This window comes from Electrona antarctica (assembly GCF_951216825.1).
Source record: "Electrona antarctica genome assembly, chromosome: 17".
Lineage (NCBI taxonomy): Eukaryota > Metazoa > Chordata > Actinopteri > Myctophiformes > Myctophidae > Electrona > Electrona antarctica.
The window spans coordinates 18671372-18688836 of record NC_136798.1 but is presented as its reverse complement, the minus strand read 5'-3'; positions in this window follow the sequence as shown (position 1 = coordinate 18688836).

Here is a 17465-nt window from a genome sequence, read left to right as displayed (position 1 = left end):
TCTGTGGGCAGATGGAGATGTAGTGGAGCAGAGGAGGGTGGGTGGATGCAGGGTGTTTTGTTGACAGATGCTCCTCTCCCCTCGCCCCCCCGTCCCGTCCCGTCCCACCTGTTAAGGGCGTCCACAAGCTCGCAGACGCGTGTGTGACTGTACGGGGAACACGCAGCGAGGCGGCCGAGGGGTGTGGGGGGGGGGGAGTGGGGGGCGGCTGTAAATACTGGCACGTGCATCTCTGACCGACTATAGCTTCCTATGGCTAGTGTGTGTGTGTGTGTGTGTGTGTGTGTGTGTGTGTGTGTGTGTGTGTGTGTGTGTGTGAATGTGTCTGTATGTACTGTATATGCTGCCTGTTTCTAGGCTATCTCTAATCATACAATGCTCATGCAGTGTCTCTTCTTTTGTGTGTGTCTCACTCTGTGTGCAGTGCATGTGTGCGTGTGCGTGTGCGAGTGAGATTATGGGTTTATGGGTGATGCATTTGTGAGTGTGTATATACGCGCCTGTGTGTGTGTGTGTGTGTGTGTCAGGAGCGTGCCTCACTGTACCCCCTCACAGTCTCCACACGCCTGGCCACCTGCTCTGGGATTATAGAGCATGCGGATTACACGCGTCACAATGAAGATACACCAAACACCAAATATGCCCTCATTCAACAACAACACACACACAGACGCGCGCGCACACACGCACACGCACACACACACACACACACACACACACACACACACACACACACACACACACACACACACACACACACACACACACACACACACACGCCTAAAATGACCTCACAACTAATAGCTTGTAGCTGATTGAGGTGTTTATTGACTAACACATGTCAATATGTATGTTCAATGATGAATATGTTTTAGTTTTTTCAGTTTTAGGTTTATTTTAGACAGGACCTTAGACAGACAGGATGACTTACTTCTCCACAAAGAGAGAGAGAGAGAGAGGGGAGGGGGGGGCTTTTTATGCCATTAATAGATAGGACAGACAGACAGACAGGAAATGGGGAGAGAGAGAGATGGGGAGTGACACGCAGCAAAGGTTGTCAGGATTGGGAGTCGAACCCGTGACACACTGTCATACTGGATTAGCAGCCTAGGTGCCGGACGTCTACGCCAGCCGTCCGGGCCAAAGATGACTATACTTAATTAACTGGAGTCCCCCAGGGGGGTATACTTGGCCCCCTCCTGTTTTTGCGCTACACACTAAATATCTTCATGCCACGGGGAAAAAATCTATTTCTGACGGATGTTCACCCCAGAATAGTGACACTACAGGGTTCAAGTGGTAAAATATACAGGTATATTGTCAACACACCATCCATCTAGCATCCTACTTTTAAGAGGTTTGATCGCCCACCGGTATGTTATTTATAAAGTAATTTGCTGAGTTCATTGCATCAGCTGAACTGATGGATTGTGCCCCTGTGTGTGTGTGTGTGTGTGTGTGTGTGTGTGTGTGTGTGTGTGTGTGTGTGTGTGTGTGTGTGTGTGTGTGTGTGTGTGTGTGTGTGTTCGCATGTGCAGGCGCGTGTGAGCACTGAGCATGTCTATATGCGTGCTATAGCGTACATGCGTGCGTGCATGCGTGTGCTCGCTGTGCAGGGAGGTGTTTACACCACTATGACCTACTACAGACCTGTTGTCCTACTTTCCGCACATAAAAACAGTGTGACATCATCATCCAGACCACCCGGTCTGCCAAACAAGGTCAGCAGCGCTTTAGGAAACACAAAACAAAACAATAACATTTATACATCAACAACAACAGCAGCCGGGCCAAAGCGTTTGTAAAAGCAAAGCATGATCTGTAGTGATTCAGAATTATGATGATGATTCAAAGGTCATGAATGATCATTTATACTCAAATATAACGTTCTGATGCCATGCTTGTTGCTTTACCTTGAAGTAACACAGTGAATGAGGGAAAATGTGATGACTTAAAGGACCACTTCACCACTTTTCAACTTCTCTTCCTATAATTGGTCCTAACTAATGTTCATGATAAAATACCACCATTTTTTCCTACTCAGTCTGTGTCTCATAGGAAGGCTGTGGGCAGTTCAGAAACCCGTCCACCAGTGACATCATCGATGGTGAATCCAAGCTAATAGAAACGGCAGGCTCTCTTTTCCTGAAAAGTTGCAATGCAAAAGTTGAAGCCATCGTTCTCACGATAATAAAAATCTAAATATATTTTAAAACAAATCTTGTTTTAAAAAAAATCTGCCTAATGATGATGTCACTGGTGGACGGGTGTCCGAACTGCCCAAAGCCCTCCTATGAGACACAGACTGAGTAGGAAAAAATGGTGGTGTTTTATCATGAACATTAGTGAGGACCAATTATATGAAGAGATGTTGAAAAGTGGTGAAGTGGTCCTTTAATTCTGAAATGTTGCCCGTATTAAATGAACATTGACTTTTGTATTTGTGTATGTACAGAGAATAAAAAGCATGGAGCCAAAATGTATTTGTATTTCATAAATTAAACCTGCCACTTTATTTACGGGACTCACTCTACTAGCATTATAGCATTTACAGAAATTGTATAATTGGTCATCATTAATTATCCACCTCTACTGTGGGCCCTCTTTAATCAAACTAATTGATTATAAAAAAAAATGAAATTATCAATTTTGTGTAAAAAAGGGGCTATTTTAGCAAATAAACTAATCTAAAAAGAAATGAAAATAATGGCTAGTTGCAGCCGTACAGCAGCGTGGCCCCTGGCCGGATCATAACACATTGGAGCAGCGTTGCTGACAGCCCTGCCATGCATGGTGTTGACAACATCATGGGGGCCAGTGCATGCTCCTTAGAAGCAGCAGGAACAGGCAGCGCTCACCCAGCGCTCAGCCATAAGTGTTTCTCAATAGACTTGTCCTCAAAAGAATGGGATGACAGGGGTGCAGCGGAGCATGTGGATTGTGTAATCATCACTTTGTGTGTGAGGCTGAAGGGGCAGTTTGTGCCGTGATGACAACTGAATTTCCCCCCCCCATGGGCTCAATAAAGGTCTATCTGCATGTCTGTCAGGCTTGTCTTGTGAGTACCATGTAAACAGGTTGTGTGTAAATCCATAACTTTCACATCTTACCTGGGATTCCTAGTTCCTATACCCGGGGTCCCATAGTGAATGTTCAAATGTTACAATTTAGGCACAATTTAGACACTCTTAATCCAGAGTGATTTACATTAAGCAAGAACAACATACGGCTGAGCTATAATGGAGAGCACGCTTGGAAAGGCAACGTATTTCCATTTGAGTTTCATGCAATGTCTCGTCTTTTATCTAATGTTCCATAAGCAGTTAAAAAATATGGAACAGGGCTTTCGGGGCTTGACGGGTAAAAACATAAACTATGACCTGGGGCATAACTAGTCACTCTTCACGGGTGATTATTAACACAAATGTAACATTGTCAAATACTCTGATAACCACTTGTTGGGTGGCGGTACAGATGTAGCAGGGACCCCCATGGGGTTAGTGGGTTTGTTTTGCTAATGACTCCATCATTCAGGTTGCTCTTGGTAATTGGTAGCATGCTGACACACTGTCGTGTCGGGGGAGGGGCTCATACATACAGACCAGTGCTCCGCCCCTCTATGACAATAAGGTATTGTTTGTGTTTGTGTGTGTGTGTGTGTGTGTGTGTGTGGTGATAGGATGAGGCTGTGAATGAAAAGGATGCTGGATGGGGGGAAAAATACAGTATTGACTACGGGTATTTGGCATAATATCATAACACACCCATTATAAGCATAGTACATCTAGAAGCTTGCACGCCTACACCGCGCGCACGTCTAACGCCACACGTCCGTGTTGTTGTCGTTTCTCTGTGAATATCGTGTGTCCGAGTGACTGACACACACACACACACACACACACACACACACACACACACACACACACACACACACACACACACACACACACACACACACACACACACACACACACACACACACACACACACACACACACACACACACACACACACACACACACACACACACACACTTTGAACGAAGGCAGACAGCGATGTGTCTGACCGTGTTGTTTCTGTGTTGATCCGTGTTGTTTTTTCTCCGTGAATTAGAGAGAGGTGAAGTAGAGCAAGGATAGAGAGGTATAGGGAAAGTACAGGGAGAGGGACCATCAACCGCAGTTCTAGGAAAGCCCCACTGTGATTGGCCAGTAGTCTAAGGAGCCACCAAGCTGGGTTGAAAACGCAGAGGTGAAGGCAATGGCATATAGGCCAGGCATTCTTAAACTGTGGTGCACGAAGTGCCGTGCAGGCGTGCACCCCCTGTGGTGTGCGAGCACCTTCGGGATGCGGGACATGAAAAGGCTAATGGTGATGCTATGGTTTTATTTGAAATATATGAACATATTGTAACGTTTAGCACCCTGAGCTGAGTCGAACCCCGGCCTCCAACTCAGCTCTGGGTGCTAAACGTTACATTGGTGTCAGAAGGGAACGAGGACCCATGGAGCTTGCCCTTACGCGAGGGACGTGAGGGACTCGAAGAGTGAAGCGAGAAGCGCGGGGGCGCGCTTCAGAAAGGAGGGGGTAGTGTAACGACCCTGCGAAAGACCTGGCTGTAACTTGCTCCTCCAAGGGAGCTAGCTCTCTTGGCGCGGCTTGTTGCTTGCCTTGTCTACTGAGTTAGAGGCCGGGGTTCGACTCCAGCTCAGGGTGCTAAATGTTACAATATTATGCCAATATATGGCAAATATATGCCATATTCAGGTTCATATGTGGATATAGGAAATATACAGTATATCTCCATATATCTTATGCGACATATATGCAGGCGGCCAATTTTGAATATGAAAAAATATATGTTAATTTCCATGTGTGGGGTGCGTCAGCTAGGTCGGGAGGTAACAGGGAGTGCACGGCAAATGTTTGGGAACCGCTGGCGTAGGCTATCACGGGCACAAAGCAAAGGGGGTCAACGGCACTTCCGCATACGTCGCGGTCTATGACTTGGCCACCTGAACCGGTGCACAAAGTTGTGCGCTCCATTGGCACAACATTGTGGGAGTGGAATTCTCTCAATTGTAATAATAATAATTAGGAAAGCATGCATTTTGTGTTTGTGCGTCCCACTTCTCCCAGCAGACCAGTTGTCCAAACTTAGCATAATTATTGTCTTGTCTCCACCAGCCGAAGCGAAGACAGGGGGAGAGTATGTTTTGTACTCCGTCCGTCCGTGTGTGTGTGTGTGTCCGTCCGTCCGTGTGTGTGTCCGTCCGTCTGTCCGTCTGTTTGCGTACAGCTAATCTCCGGCACCATTGGCCTGGTCTATGCCAAACTGTGCACACACTCCCTGGATGCCAACAACGAACATCTGCCCCAAATTCTCCACAGCTGCCTGTTATAGCGCCACCACGAGGCTGATTTTTGCTAAACTAATTTCTCGTGCACATTTTATCCATACACCACACAAATCGATAGGCCTATACACTATCTCTATAGTCATGTGATCAACACGCACCTGTCCACTTCCCCATATTCCATCCCCATTGGCTAAGATTGCATTCAAAAGTTTGTAGGATTGGTCCATTTAGAAGAAAATGCCTCAAATCACGAACACAATGTGCGATTTCCGTGACATTATGCACACACATTCCCACTAAGTAGAAACTTTAAAAAAACAACCAAATCAGCCTCATGGTGGTGCTATGACAGGCCAATTCAGGTCCTTAGCTATAACTGCACCGATGTGTGTATAACTTTGTAGGCACACTCCCTAGTTGGTCATGTGTCTGGCCTTTGACCAATTTAAAATAATGGAAGTCTGCTAGAGTATACTATTTATTTTCTGACTCCGCAGCCAACCTTTCTTTAAAACAGACAGAGCACAGACATATTGCAGAAATAAAACAATACGTGTGTCAAGTAGCCTGCTTTGTCATTAAATCATTCATCATCATCATTGCCACCTCGAAAGATCTGAGTATCCGTTCCTTTGGAGCTATCTGGGCTCTCCGTCTGTGTGCTTGCTGTTCACTGTGGAGGCCAAGATGTGAGTGGAATAGTCCGGGGCAGTGTGGGCACAGAAGTGTTGGAGGTGGTACTAAATTATATAATGTGCGTGCGACGCGCGTGCATGTGTTTGTGTGTGCTCGGGTGAAGCTGCATGCCTCTGGCCATCCACGGAGATTCTACGGGTCCATTTGTACAATGTCGTAGCTGAAATAAAATTGGAGGAATGTATTGTGTACCTTCAGGGTTCCTTTATTAGTGAGCCCTGAGTCCTTGGAGGCCAGTAGGTTGTCACCCTGCTGCCTGTGTGTTGGCATGCTCTGTGGCTCTGTGGATTTACCAGCTTAACACGCACGCACGCACGCACGCACGCACGCACGCACGCACGCACGCACGCACGCACGCACGCACGCACGCACGCACGCACGCACTTGTACTCACAGTCACCCATGAATGAAAAGCACGCATATTGCACACACGCACAGTCTTGCTTTTTGCCAACAGCGGGGGGTAACTCTTCCATTCCACCCTCCAACTTCCCCTACCCTCCTCCTCCTCCTCTCCGTCCTGCTATCACATCGGACAGGGTCTGTTTATAGGCGCCGCGTGCGCCAGAGAGACGAGAGAATGGGGAGAGAAAGGGTATTATGCCAGCGGAGAGAGAAAGAGAGGGGAGCGCGAGAGAGGAGAAAAGGCAGACAGGGTATTATGAGGGAACGGGATGAGAGCAGTGAAGGTATTTGGAGTCTTTATTCGCCTTCCTAAGCCACGGGCTCTGCTCCCAATCCGATTGGTCGATACAGCCAGGCATGTAAATGAAATGCAAAGCAGAGCAGAGAGACCCCGACTTCCATCCAAAAATGTGTGCATAACCCCCCTCCCCCCCATCTTATTTTAGTTTTTTTTTATAGTCAATGTCTTCAGCATCTTTTTGTCTATTGTGCCTCTTTCTCTCTCTCTCTCTCTCTCTCTCTCTCTTTCCTGTGAGAGTTGAACTCTGTCCATCTCTAATGTTTGACTCTGAGGACTTCATCCACACAAGCTTTTTATTTCCTGGGAAACTCAGTGGGTCTTTGCGCATGCTCGTGTGTGTGCATGCGTGCGTGCATGAGCATTATGTGTCTGTGTGTGTGTTTATGTGTCTGTGTATGGATATATATGCATGTATACTGTATGTGTACACATACTGTCTGTACTGTGTGTGTGTGTGTGTGTGTGTGTGTGTGTGTGTGTGTGTGTGTGTGTGTGTGTGTGTGTGTGTGCACCACGTGCCTGTGTGTGCATATGCCCACGCACGTCTGTTCATGTACACAACCCATTTGTACAGTGTAGGATCGAGATGTGAGGTCATCAGATGCTACCTTCTCAAACATCCTGAAAGTCCTCCTTTCCTGAAGTTCAGCGAGAAAAGTGAACCTTGATCGCAAAGCATATTCTCTGCACACAATTGTGTTCACTAAATGCTGCACCAATATGACCATGAACTAGTACACATCTAGACACCTTACGTATGGTGGAGCACGTAGTTATGGTAAGGGGTACTCAATACCCCACAACCCCCTTTAGGAAGAGGGTTGGTTGAGAGTAAACTCACACCAGGGGGTAAAGAGAGCAAGATAATGGCTGACTGGGAGGTGGGATGGGTGGGGGGGGGGGATGGGGGACAGGCGTAAAGTCCCTAGCTATGAGATGCTCGTGGCTTATTTATTTATTTATTTAAAAGTCTAATCAGCTCCAGCAGTGCTCGTGTCGACAGTTCGGCTGACAGGCCGACAGACAAACAGTCTAAGTCTAAGACAGACAGCGTCAAGATAGACGGACTGACAGGCAGAGAGAACGGGGGTGGATGGCAGGACTGATGACAGTTTGAATGACTGGCCCAGGCCCGCCACTACAATCCCCTGTAGCTTTGCCAAATTAGACTTTCCCCCCCAGTCCCACTCTGTAAAATCCTGGGTGTCCATTTAAACCATTAAAACCGGGAAAGTCATTGTACATCTCGAAAGTGTGAGGGTTTAGGTGAAGTTTAGGGTTAGGCATAGTTTTACTGGGGTTAAGTTTAGGAATAGGGTTAGGTTTAGGGATAGTTTTACTGGGGTTAAGTTTAGGAATAGGGTTAGGTTTAGGCATAATTTTACTGGGGTTAAGTTTAGGAATAGGGTTAGGTTTAGGCATAGTTTTACTGGGGTTAAGGTCAGGAATAAGGTTCGGTTTAAGCATAATTTACTTAGGTTACTGTAGGAATACCAGGCTGAGCAGTTCCACTGGCTGTACGCCCGGAGCGAGTTGGTAAATGGGCGACTCGTTTGGTATTCGTGAGAACTACTGGCTTGGAAGGCGTTTGTAGAATTGGCCTAATGTCTTAATGGGTTAACTCAGAGTGTTCAAATGTATAGATTAACACAGATCATTTTACTCTGCAACCTGAGCCTTCCAAAATAATAGATTAGAATAAAACAACAGCAACAATAACTACAACAACTCTAGATGATGCAATGCAATCCTGATGGTCATCCACTGTACATGCCGCTGCATGTTTTTGTGTGCTATATGATTAGTGGTGTTTGATGAGGATATGGAGAGAGATATCACTCAGGAGAGAGACAAACTTTTGGTATGATACATTTTACACTTACTTTAGCAACGAATAATAATGTCCTTCAAAGGACAGACGGGAAATATTAAACAAAATAAAAATTAGGCCAAAACAAATCCAAGCATTATTACTCTAGCCCCCCAGGGGCCTCAGCTCCTATACATCCAGCACTGATGTGGGAAGGTTGAAGTAGTTGTGTGGTGTGGACTTACTGCCCATTGACTGTTCACCATGCAAATACTGCCGCCTGCTGGCCACTGCTCTCAACACTGTTGGTTCGTCCTGTGGAACACAGTCAGCATCAGTTTATATCATTTTATTTGCCAGATACAATGAAATGCACATAGTACAGCCAGCGTCGACATGGGTAGTTTGGGTACAAATACAAATCATTAGCCTGTTGGCTATGTGAGCATGGGAAAGAACAAGGCTACCTACCCATTTAGATACCGTTCAAAGCAGGTGTGGAGACATGAAATCACAATGCAAACCGAGAAAAGACAGAATAGTTTACTGTGCCATACTAACTTGTATTACTCCATATGCAAATGAGATGTAATCTCATTTGAGTTAATAACTCAATGCTGCGTTCAAAATATTCCGGAAATCCAATATCTAGCCTACTACATTCAAGCTGTGAGCCGGGTCCAACTGAACACCATGAAGCGAACACGCAATCCTTTGAACACGCAATCCTTTTTTACTTATTTTGTTTCATTTATTTAATAACTACTCCACCTAGCATTACATGTCCATGTTTATTTTTGACCAGGCACATGTGCTTACAAACGCACAGCTCACTCTAAAGTCATTGATAAACGCATTGATGTCTGAGGTCGTGTTTGTGGTAAAGACAGACTGCCTTCCCATGTTCGATGATGTTTTGTTTTCCTGATTACTTATTATTTTCTGATTATTATATGCATTCTAATCATTATACTCATTACCAGTATGTAATGAGTATATTCGCAGTAGCAGTATATTCACCATTACCTTTTGTCACAGACAGCCCACATGGTCAGCACCAAACATGCTAAGTCTTATGCTAGCTATGTGTGAATTCAGGGGGTTTGTTTTCACATCTTGGCCCAGTTCAATACATTTTAACATTAATTTCTTATTCATTTCATTTTACAAACATGACACACCTCATTATCATTACCAAACAAACCCACATACATTGACATATCCTCTTCCTGGTGTGAGGATCTTAAACGACATGAGCCACAGTGCTCCTTAGACATCCTTAGAGATTAATACTTAAGTTACCTGATTATAATGATTTCTGTAAGGTTTGGGAAACGTTTTCTTTGTTGAGTTTCACTACTATAGTAATGTTGGTGAGTGTATTGAGTAAACCTGTACTCAAGACAGTTGGTTTGTCCCAACATATGCATTCATTCCTGTTTCAGGTATAGTGTAGGAGCTTAGGGACAGATAATGGATATTTCGCACTAATTTGTCTAAAAGTGACGTGGGGGTTTTCATGATTCTGAATCCATTCCAAGCATTAGTTTTGTACAAAAAACACTCCTTGGGCTAAATTCGCCCATAGCCACTTGCCCAAATGTGCCCAAATGTGATGACCTCACATTTGGGCACATTTGTGATGCCGCTTTTAGCCCAAGGAGTGTTTTTGTGCAAAACGAATGCTTGTAATGGATTCAGAATGATGACAAACCCAGAGTTTGACATGTCACATATGCTACTTAAAGCATAATGAAATTTAGATGTGACGATCCCAAATGTCGCCAGCTAGCTCGGGCGCCCCTAGCTAAATCATTAAAGCATGCCCTGGGCTACATCTGTGCAAAATGTGTCGCTTTTAGACGAATTAGTGCAAAATATTAATAAGCTCCTCAATTAGTAGTATAGAGGAAACAATGCTGGATAGATCTGCCCCTTGATCAATACAGTCAGTAGAGTCAGTTTATCTCTAGGCTGTCGTGCTTGAATTAAGCATAGTAATGCTGCGTCCACACGGGCAGATGCAAAACATACAAAGATGCATTTGTATGTACGTAGCTTTTGCAGCAGCGAGAACCAACTTTGCATCTTCATGTTGCTGGCTTCCATTGACAATGAATGGTAGACTGTAACTTTGCATCTTCCCGTGAATGCAGCATTTGTTGTTTTTTCTCTTTTTTTTCTCTTTCCTAAAAAATATTGCTCTTTTTATTTATTTACATAGGCTATGGCAGAGTCAATTAGACTCAACCTACCGTATTATTTGTGTAATTCCTGTGTAATCTGTGTAAATCAGCTGCTCCACTCAACTGTATTTACTTCTTCATATGAGGTATAACGTACATTAGTAAAGGTGTACCGTACAGTAAATAAAATGTGTGTCAATTAAATGAAAGTTTGAATCAAATTGTATTGTGGTTATATATTATATACTAAAGCTAAACTAAACTATGCAGGGGTTATTATTATTGTATTATACTGTAAATATTAGTCATCGTTGCCATATTATAATCCCTTTGGCCTGTTCTCATTCATATGTACATGCATCCCTGTAAATATATGGCATTTCTTATGCAATACATGGCTTGCATGTGAATTGTATATTTCATTTATTATTAACAAGAAGAAAAACTGATGGACAGAATCCTCCACCAAGTTAGTCAACGTGAGAGACAATTTAATATAAGTATTGTAGCAACTCGGCAAGAGCATCAGAAAGTATTTTAAATCCTGTGAGTGTGTGATTCTATACAGTATGACTGTGTGTGTGCGTGTGTGCGTGTGCGTGTGTGTGTGTGTGTGTGTGTGTACTTAAAACTGCACTTGCGGAAACTACTCTCACCGACACAATGGAGGCGGCCTAGTCCTGCAACATATGTCACACATACACACCAATGAAAGGACACACACACACACACACACACACACACACACACACACACACACACACACACACACACACACACACACACACACACACACACACACACACACACACACACACACACACACACACACACACACACACACACACACACACACACACACACACACACACACACACACACACACACAGCCTTATTCTCCATCCTCTCTTCTCCTCTCCTCTCCTTTCCAGTGTGCTCCTCCTTGCCCCCCCACACAGCCCTGCCGAGCTGACAGTTCCAAGCTCCGTGGCAAATGAGTCTCGCTGGCATTACAATCGTGCGGGACAGATTCCATTAGTGCTATCTGAAATTGAGCGCGGGGAGCAGGAGGAGCGCGAGGCGGCCGCCGCCTCGTCCCGTGTTATCACAGGCAGAGGGGGAGACGCAGCTCCTCTCTGAAGCAGCACCCGCCAACGTCACTAATCTGCCAGGCGAGAGAGAGAGTAGACACACACACACACACACACACCACTGAAAATGCATGCACATGCGCGTGCACATGAAATATAATGAAAACACTCACACTGACACGGTTTGGAAAGACACTATTCCCCACACACACTACAGAAAGCCACCCCAAAATTCACATACTATAAGAAAGGTATGATGAAACAAGTAGAAAAAGAAAAGCAAGAAATAAACTTAGCCTCTCTCTCTCTCTCTCTCTCTCTATCTCTCTCTCTCTCTAGCAGTGCACAGCATTCTTCTCTCTAAACTGAGGATCGGTGGCCAGAGTGGTTTCAGTGCCAGGGAGATTTGTAGTGTCAGTCGATTGGTTTGAGCTGAAACTGAGCCTCTCTCATTCCCAACGGTCTGTCTGCAGCCTCTGCCATGGAATATGCTTGCTTTCCTCTCTGTCCATTCTCCACACACATCATTTATACACACATTCTTGTATGCATATTTCCTGTTTGTACTGTCACACACGTGCACAGCATGCAGCATACATACACTCGTACAGACATGTGCTGATGCGTGCACTACACATTCTGGTATGGATATTTCCTGATTGCACCCGATGCACATATAGGCTGTATGTACAGTGCACGACCTATATACTTAAATGCAACGTGCACTCATATGCACGCACGCACACACACACACACACACACACACACACACACACACACACACACACACACACACACACACACACACACACACACACACACACACACACACACACACACACACACACACACACACACACACACACACACACACACACACACACACACTTTGAAGTACACCCCACTTGAACCCCTTTCACTCCTCTCATCCACACTGTTATTAACCCCTGACACATAATTCCAAGGGTGTGTGTGGATGTGTGTGATATTAGGTACGAGGGGTGGGGGTGGGGCTAATCTTTATGTAGGGAGGGGCTCTTTCACACAAGATCACTCCACTCAAGTGGAGTGGAACTCTTTGATGTTGGCCCTCTCACTCGCTCTTCTAATTTCCTGCATGCGTGTCATTCTGTACACCCCCCACCCATCACTAACCCACACCCCCCACTGCGGCTCGCTGATAAGGTGTAATGAGAAATGTTTTCAAAAACGGCTCCTACCTATCAAAGGACGCTAATTGAGTGCATCTGCCTGATGTCGCCGAACGTATAGCCAGGAGTCACATGCATGGTTGGCATCCTGCATCACCCTGACCAACCAATCAGAAGTGGGTCAAAGGAGAAGATGGAAACCAATTGGGTTAATAGCGGAGAGCGGAATGAAAGCCATACTGCACCCATCATCCAAAAGAAAACGCTGTATATGCATCATCAAAAACCGCCAAGTGCTCCTACCAACAACACATACCCACCCCCAAAGACACAAAGTAATGAGGGAAAATACCATCTTCATTAGATGTCATTTACAGGGAATTACTGCGACGGTTCCTCGGGCGGTATTATTGGTCACGCTGTGGAAAGAGTGACACGTCGAGAGAGAGGTGGATGGGGCGAGGAAGCGGAGAGGAAGAGCTTTGGAGAGATATGGGAATACTAGCGTTGCGTTTTCTGCCCTACATTCGGTTTGCAGGAGAGAGGGCCATTGCGTACTGCTGCTGTACACTGCCAAATCCTGAGTGTTCGTTTAACACTAAATGGTACCAAATGGATGGGGAGTTAAGGGTCCATTTGGTACCATTTGTACACTCTCAGAGTTTAATTAATATTGGGGAATTGTATTGTGTACTTTCACCATTACAAAGAAATGGTAAAAGTACAGAAAGGAATGCATTTTCTAGGAGATGTCCATTGCATTAACAATATTATAGTCACCGTGGAAATATTATATATTATATATACACTATTATAGTATATAATATTATAGTCATCATGGAAACGATGAAAATAGTAATTAGTATAGGGCTTGAAACCCATTGGTATACGAGTAGAGAGATACAGCAGAGTTTCAGAATAAAACATAAAAATGCTAAAGTAGTAAGATAAGTTAGATAACAATTAGTAAAAGTAAGATATAATAAGATAAAAACAAATATTAATGACCATCTGCCCTTTGACTGACTGGGTTAGAAGAAGAATCCAGTCAGTTGGCAGAAGGATGCTGAGGTTGGAACTTCCAGGCATGTAGGCCTAGAGGAAGACCAAAGAGGAGAGTTATGGATGCAGTGAAAGAGGACGTTGAGTGTGAAAGAAGAGGAGGCAGAGGACAGGGTGAGATGGAGGCAGATGATTCGCTGTGGCGACACCTGAAGAGAACAGACGAAAGGAAAAGAAGACAGTATCATGTACAATCTAACTTACACTATTATCTGAGTGAGCTATGTCTATGTCACTTTATGATAGAGTCTAATGTGACATAGACGTACTGTATAATACCGGTAAATCAAGGCAGTACAGCCTGCCATATGGTTTCACATCTGTTACATGAAGAACTGAAAGAAAATGATTACCTTATTGCCAGTTATTGTAGTAATTGCATTATCAACTGCTACATTTCTTCCTATAAAATAACACCAAACTACTTTTATTCAGAGGGTAGGCTAAGGCTATACAAATGGAACCAAATGGACCCGCAACGCAAGGGTCCGTTCGATTCCAGTTGTAAGTTAAATTAATACTTCCACTGTGTGTACTGCTGTAGAGCTGCACAGCAAAATCATAGGACTATTTTCACACTCACAGTAAAATGAACACGAAGGATTGTGCCGTGTTGTGTAGAGTAGACCACTCAGTGAGACCTTAAGACAGTGTGGATTACCAAACCAGCGCCACCTCCCTAACAGGATAACACAGGATAATAAACTCCATAAAATAATAAAACTTATTAAAACTCTTAACCCATTTTAATGCATTCTTCTCAGCTTACATACACTGGCATTCACTTCTGGTCTAGACACAAAAGAGGATAGACTTATAGGACTAGAAACACACAGGACAGCAGCTTGCGAAGCCCCTAATATCGACTTTAATTGGATTTGCAAATTGTGCGGCTAAATTAGCACATTCTGCGGTTCCCTGACTTAGGGAAATAAACGTACAGGAAAGAAGAAAGACGTGAAGTCTTTAAAGTTAATTAGTTGTCTCTGTCCCCAGCGTCATTAAAGTTTGGCAGTGTTTGTACTTAATGGGTGGATGGGTTGAACAATAGAAAAGTGCCCCTTGCCACCATGATACGCAGTCCATGGAGAGCTACGGAGAGGATCATTTCTATAGTGCTGATTACCACTGGCGCACGCACGCGCACGCACGCACGCACGCACGCACGCATGCAGTGTTGCATGTCCAAACACACTGTCATGCATCTGTGCAAACACACTCAGACATACACATGCATGCAGAGTAGCACACACACACACACACACACACACACACACACACACACACACACACACACACACACACACACACACACACACACACACACACACACACACACACACACACACACACACACACACACACACACACACACACACACACACACACACACACACAAAACTCCTTCATTACAGATAGCAGTTTCTCCCAGTGCGAGTTTCATGTTAATTAGCTTGGATCAAACCTATACAAATCCTCCCACTGAGATTTCAGCTGTATTACCGAACCCTTCCTCCATCATCTACCGCCTTCCCTGGACGCATGAATGTACCCCCCCCCCCCCCCTCCATGTACCCTTCAATTCCTTGTTTATGCCCAAAATGGCTGCATGGCTGTCCACAGGTTTTGTAGCAATTTAGAAATAGTAGGCATTAACTGTCATAAAAAAGTATTGATTATATCATATGCATTTGGACCACATTTATAAAACAAAATAATATAGCTGCAAGCAGCGATAAGACAGGACCAAGCAATAAGCCCTTTTAGACTGCTCAACAGTGCCACTTTAGGTCACCCAGCGTTATTGCAGCTGTTTGTACCCCAAACATACATCAGCTATATTTTTCGTACAAATCTTCACATACAAACTTCTCTTTAACTGGGATTTCAGATAATGGTCAATTGCAAATTGCTCAAAAATCCCGGTAGAAAATCGGGTATAAGCGTTTTTCAAAATGGCGAAAAAACTGAGGGCAGAGCTTACTAGTCAAAGTGAAAAATGTGTTCTGCAAGAGTCAAGGCACATGTGTAAACAAGATCCATGGCCTTTGGCCAAACAAGTACCCACCTGGTCCCTCGAAGTGGGCAGATACGGTAAATGCAGATGCTGTCACTGAAGATGAGCTGCGTGTAGTGGCGGTCTCTCAAGCTGAGCCTGCATGGGCAGTCTCTGCCACATCCTCAGGTTCAGCTTCAGTTACTGGACCTGGTAACAGTAAAGACCATTCACGGTCAAGCATTTTAAATATCTGCAAATTCTCTGACAGCCTGGCAGTGTATTTGGTGACTGGAGCGTGCAATCTGGACAACACTTTAGAATTGAGGGAAGCCCAATTGACATCGACGCCCATGCCTCTCCGCCATGCAACTGAAAAAGTAGGGGTGCCACGAAAACGATATCACAGTTTGTTCCCACAACAAACCTCGCGAGTGACCGGAAGACCTTCCTGAACCCGAACGACCCCTGAGTTAAACATCTGCTGCCTCCTTCAGCCTCATTGATTCCTGGCGGCAATCCAAAGAAACATTCTGGCCTACCTATGATGAGAGACCAAGCTAACAGACCAGCAGCATGTACTGCTGCTCTCCCCAAGGAGGTACGAGTGGAATGCTTAAACTCTCGTTTGCTTTTGAGGTGTATAACAATGTGAAAAGGGTGGGATATATTCCTCAGCCTAGTGGGAAAGTGCGTGAAAGCTTTCACGTTCATGATTTCAAAGTCAAGTCAAAGTCGTAAAATTTGTCACACACGTTACCGCAGTGAAATTTGTTCTCCGCATTTGACCCATCTCTTGGAGCGGTGAGCTGCAGCCGTGCTGCGCTCGGGAAGCATTTGATTAGTTGATTTGACCCCTCAATCGAACCCATTGATGCTGAGTGCCAAGCAGGGAGGCATTGGGTCCCATTTTTACAGTCTTTGGTATGACCCGGCCGGGGATTGAACCCTGACTTCCCAGTTTCAGGGCGGACACTCTAACCACAAGGCCACTGACTGGTTATTTGAGGCTTTTTGTTCAAAACGGGCCAATCCTGCAAACTTTGAAAGCCAATGTTAGCCAATTAAGATGGAATATGAAATATCGGACAGATCCGTCGTGAGCACATGACTATAGAGATACTGTGTAACGATTTGCGGGAGTTTTGGACAAAATGTGGTATCAAAAAATGTGTTTTACAAAAGTCGGCATCCTGGTGGCGCTATAACACGCCGTTCTGGAAAATTTGGGGCAGAGGTTCATCGTTGGCTCGGATAGGCGAAATCAACCGTTATCAGCACCTTCGAAATAGGGCCAATATGGCCATACTGGCATACTCACCCTTGGCTGAACGTGTCATTTCCAACTCTATTGTCGGCGCATGGAAACTAGGGGCTACTAATATATACTATTCTCTGCCTATCGGG